Source organism: Amphimedon queenslandica, unplaced genomic scaffold (assembly GCF_000090795.2).
Source record: "Amphimedon queenslandica unplaced genomic scaffold, v1.1 AMPQUscaffold_13331, whole genome shotgun sequence".
NCBI classification, from domain to species: Eukaryota; Metazoa; Porifera; class Demospongiae; order Haplosclerida; family Niphatidae; genus Amphimedon; species Amphimedon queenslandica.
Window position 1 is genome coordinate 12871 of NW_003546433.1, and position 7790 is coordinate 20660.

At 32.8% G+C, this 7790-nt stretch overlaps 1 long non-coding RNA gene across 1 annotated transcript; it reads right to left on the bottom strand.

Annotated features, from left to right (window-relative positions):
- Positions 1 to 4456: 4456 nt before the first annotated feature.
- LOC109583083 (uncharacterized) lies at positions 4457 to 4890 on the bottom strand. Its single transcript, XR_002185355.1, has 2 exons — positions 4790 to 4890; positions 4457 to 4726 (listed from the first exon to the last, which is right to left on the bottom strand). It is a non-coding gene; the product is annotated as an uncharacterized LOC109583083 (long non-coding RNA).
- Between the last annotated feature and the right edge of the window lie 2900 nt (positions 4891 to 7790).

Sequence of the window (7790 nt, forward strand, 5' to 3'; positions counted from 1 at the left end):
CTCATCCTGTACAAGTAAAGAAATGTAACTTAAGAAGTGAGCTTAAAAGGAAATACTTCCATCCAAAAGGAGATCTATCTGTCTTTCCCCCAAACTTTCAGCCATTTTTATTAAAATTGTACTAATCTAATGGCGCCAAAAGTAAAACATTATTATTAATTGATTATCATTATTACAAGACTTAAAAGTACACCGTTACTATGAAGAGCAATAGACAGGAGAACTAAGTAGCAGAAGATTGGAGAGCAAAACCGTGTTTAGGGACAGTCCTGACACTCAAAAATACAATTAATAAAGAAGTAGTAATTGTTTATTATTATATAATTAAAATAATTATTTTATCAAATGAAATTATATATATATATATATACAATGATTGTGTAGATTTAACAAATAATATTAATTTAATTATGTTTGTATGTGTATAATTGATATACATAATGTCAATGTCATCACTCCGAAGAGCGAGATTCTATTGATTTTTTATCATCACTCCGAAGAGAGAGATTCTATTGATCTTTTATCATCACTCCGAAGAGCGAGATTCTATTGATCTTTTATCATCACTCCGAAGAGCGTGATTAATATTGATCGTTTATCATCACTCCGAAGAGCGTGATTAATATTGATCTTTTATCATCACTCCGAAGAGCGAGATTCTATTGATCTTTTATCATCACTCCGAAGAGCGTGATTAATATTGATCTTTTATCATCACTCCAAATAGCGAGATTCTATTAATCTTTTATCATCACTCCGAAGAGTGAGATTCTATTGATTTTTATCATCACTCCAAAGAGCGTAATTAATATTGATCTTTTATCATCACTCCGAAGAGCGAGATTCTAATAATCTTTTATCATCACTCCGAAGAGCGAGATTCTATTGATCTTTTATCATCACTCCAAAGAGCGTGATTAATATTGATCTTTTATCATCACTCTGAAGAGCGAGATTCTATTGATCTATTATCATCACTCCGAAGAGCGAGAATCTATTGATCTTTTATCATCACTTTGATGAGCGAGATTCTATTGATCTTTTATCATCACTCCGAAGAGCGTGATTAATATTGATCTTTTATTATCACTCCGAAGAGTGAGATTAATATTGATCTTTTATCATCACTTCAAAGAGCGAGATTCTATTGACTGTGTCTCTTCCTCTTTGCTTATATCGGCTTTTTCTTCAGAATTAGTACTGCATATAACATCCTTTTTACTGCATACACTTACTTTGTCCCTCTCAATATCATCATCATCATGTAACTGAAACTCTTCATCACTTTTCTCATGTAGTACATCATCAAGTCCATCTTCAATGTCATCTTCCTCTTACAATAAAGTCTGACTTCCTCAGCCAATTACTTAGCCATGCTACAAGGAGAATTAATAGTGTTTTTAGCTAAAATTGTTTTCTTTTCGATAATAATGTCAAATAATCACATTGTACACCTAAAGAAACTGGTTGAAACTGTTTTAGGATACAAGGACAAGATTTGCTCTGGTAAGCTTAGCTATGATAGTGTCTTTCACAAGATTGATAGACAGTTGATATGCAATACAGATACCCGTGCATATGGCAAGCCAATTGTAACAAAATTATGGATGCTTATGTCACATCCTAACTTACCATGTCACATCGCATCTTATTATGTCACATTCTAGCTTACAAAGTTACATCTAAAATTAACAGTCACAAGCTTGTCATGTGATTTAGCACGTGACTATTAATGCTATTGCAATGTCACATCTTTAAGCTTTCAGAATGATCATGTGATCTATTAGGAGTGTCTCAGTCTGTTCAAGAATAATTTAACAAAGGAGTGTTTTGGATGATCAGCTTTTTTGGCTTAAGTAGCTAGAAAATGACATTTGTTCATGTCAGCCACAAATTGAAATGGCTAACAAAGGGAATGTGGATTGCACAATGCAAAAACTTCGGTTTGATGAAACTTTGGTTACGAATTAAGAGATGTTTTGCAGCGGCAGATACAATGTTGATCCACAATATTATGAATGTGTAATATTCATGTACACTGTATAAATAATATTACCTTATAATTTCGGATAAGTACCATTAGTTCACTATGTAATTGTAATGATTGTTTTGAGGATTTTCTCCATTTCAACTTCTAGTTACTGGAAGCATGCTACATGAATATATTCACTTCGGTCTTCTCTGATATACACTGTAGAATGGGCAGTCATGTTGAAATACCTCAAGCAAGACTAAATATATAGAAAAAGGTTTTCCAGGAATTTTTAGAGTAATGATGGTATTTATAAAAAAAAGCACAACATTTTTGAACATAACTTTACAATAATTTTAATGTCGCACATTAATAAGAACAACCAAAGTTAAGAGAACTCAAGTGATTATTATACAACTCTAATGGTTATGAGTCATTAAAAAATTAATGAAACTCATTAAAATGCATCAAATATAAACTTTCATTTGACATCACCAATCAAAATTTTTTAGTCAATTGAAATAAGTTGTAGAGCCACTGTACAAAGACACTGCTTGGCATTGTGTGCATATGCTCCTCTTTGCTAAATTTGCATCCCAATACGACAGTAGCCATATAATGCAGGATTGCCGAGTACTTATTAGGTCTAAATACTTTCTCACAACAACTTCTTCCTCAAGCTCTGTTCCTAGTTGAATTGCAATTTTGAGGACTTCTAGAATTTGCTTCATGTTTTCAAGATCAAGTTCAAGCTTCAGTGTTATACAATCCACAAAGCCTGTTAGCTATTCCAATTTGAGACTGACATGAACTAAAGACATTTTCAAGCTCTTCAAAAAAAGTTGTTTATCCGATGTTTTGCATTGGTAATTCTGTCTGGAGGCATAGATATTAGAGTAAATGAAAGGGATTGGAAACAGGGCATAGCAACAGGAAAGTGCGAGTTGATAGTTACTCATATAATCTAATATCTATACTGGAGGCTGCAGCAGGGCAGACATGCCTATTGGATGACGTGATCATCATGCAAGCTTAAGAATGTGACATTGTAAGAGCATTACTAGTCACTGTGCTAAATCACATGACAAGCTCGTGACTGTTTATACAAGATGTAACATTGTAAGATAGGATGTGACATAGTAAGCTTAGGATGTGACATAAAAAGCATCCACAATTTGTGACCATAATTAACAAAAGGTACCTTATGGCAGGTAGTGAAATTTGATATTATAGCCAAAAAATCCAACTTCCTGAGCTTCATTTATTATAAATTTACTCCAAAGGATGCAAAAAGTTCCTATGTAACTTTTAGAAACAATTCTAGTTCAACAAGGGATGCACATGATATTTTTCATTTTAATGATGAATTTTAAAATCTGCCATAAGGTACCTTTTGTCACTTATGGTCACATTTCGTTACAAATGCCATGCCATACGTGCGAGCAACAATACAAGCATTCCTATGCCTTAGCATTTCAAAGCAATTGATTTATGATGCATATATGTGTCTATGGTCCGTAAAGTTTTAAGCGTCACTTTATACAAAATACACAAAAATGAGCACCACTTAAAGTTTCTATGAAACTTAGCTGATATGTTCACTACATTACGTTTTCTTATCAGTTGTATTTTGGTATCAGAAATTAGTATAGCTTCCATGTTACAGTATCATTACTTATCACTTTTCCAATGTCTAAAATTATAACTGCATATCTTTTTGTAGTAAGGTAGCAATAATCATACCCTACAACAGTCAAATGAACTGCTTTTCACATATTTTTTGTGGGTGTGGTCAAAAATGATTAGGTCTAAGGTCATTAATCAAATTTATGTTTCATTATAAGTCAAAACAACACATTTTGTAGTAATAAGTTCTTTCTTAATAAACGCAGATGTATATGCTAGAATCAATGTAAATTTTATGTTGGGACCACTATGTACCTTAAAAACATTAATTACTTCATTTACTCCTTAGCACAGTCATGCATGGGAGGAACAATTTCTTGCTTTTATGTTGTGGTTTGCACTTCATTACAATACTATATTGTTATAGGGTTTTATGTTGTGAAACAAAATTTCAAAAATGTTACTGTTCATAAAGTTTCACAGCTTGTTAGTTGCACAATTTTTTTGTTAGTTTGTATTTATGTCCTGTGGTTATTCTTGGGTCCACTTCAGTTAAAATGCCACTTCAAGGACATCAGAAACATTTGGTTACTGGTATGAATGTGCTGGACCTTCTGGTTGTAATAAGGTAACTTCGACTTCAGAATTCTCCACATCTTTTTTAAGAACATACGCCAACCACCATTTCTATTGTATACGCATCACGTAGTGAAAATAGTCTCTAAATCCATGTCACTCCTTTGTATCCTGACCTTTTCTCCTTTGAAAGTTGTTACCGTATTTCCTCGAGTAAAAGCCGCCCCCGAGTAGCTGCCTCCCTCGAATAGACGCCTCCTGGGGCCATGGTAGTCAAAGAAATTACCGCCGCCTTCAAATAGACGCCGCATATAATACTATTCATTATTATTATTAATAACCAAGTATTTAATTAACTAGTAAAATGGCCGTCTAGTCACAGTTGAGTCTTAGTCGAGTAGTTCCTTCATCCTATCGATTAGTTTTTTTCTTTCCAGGAAAGGTATAGATACATGGTACTTCTAGGACCTTTCCAAATTCCCTTTTCCCATTAACATGAGCTTCTATTTGACCTCACGAAGCAAGAAATATGATGCAACTCGCGAAAACTCCCTAGGAAGGAGAAGAACATGTAGCTCATAATGCAAAGACACTGGGGAACATCTAAACTCCTACAGCCTGAGGTAGAACATGAGAGTGATCTTTCTCCAGACCTGGAACTGGAAGTAGTAGAGTAGTAATAATTGACATGATGAAGATTGAATTATTTTGTTTAGAAGGAGTATTAATGGTAAAATAATTAATAATTAATTTAAAATTAATGACAATTAATAATAATCGCCGCCCTCGAACAATGGCCGCCCTCGTATAGTCGCCTCCCTCCAACAGATGGAAAAATGAAATAGACGCCGCGGCTTTTACTCGAGGAAATACGGTAATCTTGAAAACTTTTGTACTAGAATAGTGTCAAAAAATACTGGAATGAAAGGGTGATATTGATGTGTTTCAGGTATGGTTCTGGAATTATGAAACCAAGTTTCCATTTCGTCTTTTACTTGAAAATACTCAGTACAGGTGCAATACGAGAAGTTTGTTACTTTCAAAGTAGTACAAGCCCAATCATATAGTTGTAGAAGAGTCATAATTTGTTGTTCATTAGGTCTTTGAAGGTTAACCCAGGCTGCTAGGTGTTTTACCATACCTCCCCGAACCATCACATACTCCTTTGCCATGAAAGTAGCACTTAAATGGCTTTCAACTTTAAGGTACAACGGGCTGAATGCACAATTTAGTTTTCGGAACACAAATTGTTTTCTTTATACTTTTTCTATAATATATAATTTTTTCAATTTTTTCTCAATAGGGAGATGCAAAAAGCTTGACTAAACTTTTTAAAATGGTTGAAAACTGAGTAAAGAATTCTTGAACATAATGAGAGTACTGTAATTTGTAGTAATATGATTGTTTAATAATATTATTTTCTATTGACGTATGTTCCATCACTTCGCAAAAGTTCTTTAAGTTTTGCAAAATGGGCTGCAATCTCTGAGTTTTGTTCACTTTCAAACATCAGTGTATCAAAGCATTTACAGCATACAAACTTGATTGAGTGTTTGCCTTCATTATGCCACGATTGCAAGCTTTACAGCTTCGTAGAGCCTGCATTCACCAGATGAAATAGCTAAATAAACAATAGTCAGGAAGTACATACTGGTGGCCATTTTTAATAATGGTTTGACTAATATGACGTCATAACTTTACCCCACCGTGCAATTAATATTTCCCGCCAGTTTTATAATATACAGAGGTATCCAGCAATGACACAAGATCAAAGGTGGCATATTATATCTTGTTTTTGTCTAAATATCTCTGCTGTTGCTACCATTATCAGTAAGCTATGAAAAATTATTTTAAAGTGAGACAATTTTAATAATAATATTTCAGATGTGTTAGCAATTAGCCTCACAGTTTGATGTCCTAATTTCATTTTGCTTGCCAGTCTGGTAATTATTTTTATGCTTGTGTAGCCTGTTCAAGAGATTGTTTAATTACAAAACAATTTTCAATATTAAAAATACAATAATGCAAAAAAATAAACAGCATCGTTCTGTTCCACTGAAAATGATCCAATCATAAAGTCACAATGATAATCAGCTAAACTTCTGCATGAATTACTTTTCAATAACTGTGATCAAGTCTAACCTTCAGAAAGTGATGTACAATGGTTACTTTAACCTTAATTAATTCAAAAATTAATTTTATTATTACAATTATGCATTCCAGTGAAGTTATTCACTTGCTCCATCGTTCGTAGAGGCACCTAAAAAACCAGAAGATGATAAAAGTGGCCCAATACAAAAGAATCTATATTTTTATGAGTGACAAAATAACAACATGCTTGTACTAATTGACTTAGAAAGGCCATCATCAATCTTTCAGATTTCATTATTCCATATATACACAAATGAATGTAACAGCATTGTTTTCAAATTGAGATTTTTTGTACAATTAAATGAAATCATGCACCATCATCACATATCCAGATAAAAAAAGCAAATAGATAACAAAATGAGCAGAGCAGTTATACAAAGTAGACAGTATGGACAATTATTGTACAAGTATTGTGTATTATTATTGTTACCTTAGCCAATACAACTATTACGCAAACTTCTAGATATTGAGAAAATAATAAAACTACAAAAACCAGAAATAGTGGTTCATTATTATTTAACTATCAATTATCCTAGAATGAACGACATAATTTATTGTTGTTCATAAGTGTGTGTCTCCAAAAACATTTTTATAGGAGGAGTACTTCACAAGCTAGCATTATAGGAAACATACAAGTATCCATTAATGGCTAAAACTTAAACTTAAACAGAGCATTGAATGAATCAGAACTATACAACATGCAAAATGGTTTTTGAATTGAGCTACAATAGCTTCATTGTGATTGTTTCATAGCACTGATGATTGTATAAAATCAGTTTCATTAGTCGCAAGTCATAATTCTATATAGTATTTGCTGCATTGATAAGGTTTTAGTTGTGATATCTACACTCCTAGTTTATTTATTTTCATACATGCATGTTACCATGTACAACTTTACACGAGTTGCGTTTTTCTCCATTTGTAGTAAGTTCATGATAAGTACAATAGTCATTTCTGTAGCACAGTGCATTTCTACTTATTCATTTATGTTTATTAACATGTATTAATAGAATGCGACATGCATTATGGTAAACTTTGTGTTTTGCTTTGTGAGCATTTTTACAAGCATCAGTCCACCTTTTTCAGTGTGTCTAGCTACATGTAGATTTACGTGTATCAAACTTAGTGTTATATATGTGTGTACTTGAATAGGTCTGTAAAAACTTGGTTGTGAGTACTACTTCTACAAAGTTGACTAGCTCTACAATCTTTTGTTTTTAAGTTACTGTATTTTTCCATGAGGTTGTAATGATAAATTGTTTATAATTTTAATTTTTAATAACAATATTTATTGTTACTATAAAAGGTTAATTCATTATTATTGTAAACAAGTTCTCAATGGCTGTACACTACAAATTAGAGCAACAGAGTGGACCTGGAAGGCACATAAGTGTACATTAGATTTTCAACAAAAAATAACTATAACTAAAGCAGCTAACCAGCATGCAAAGAGCGAAAGACATGC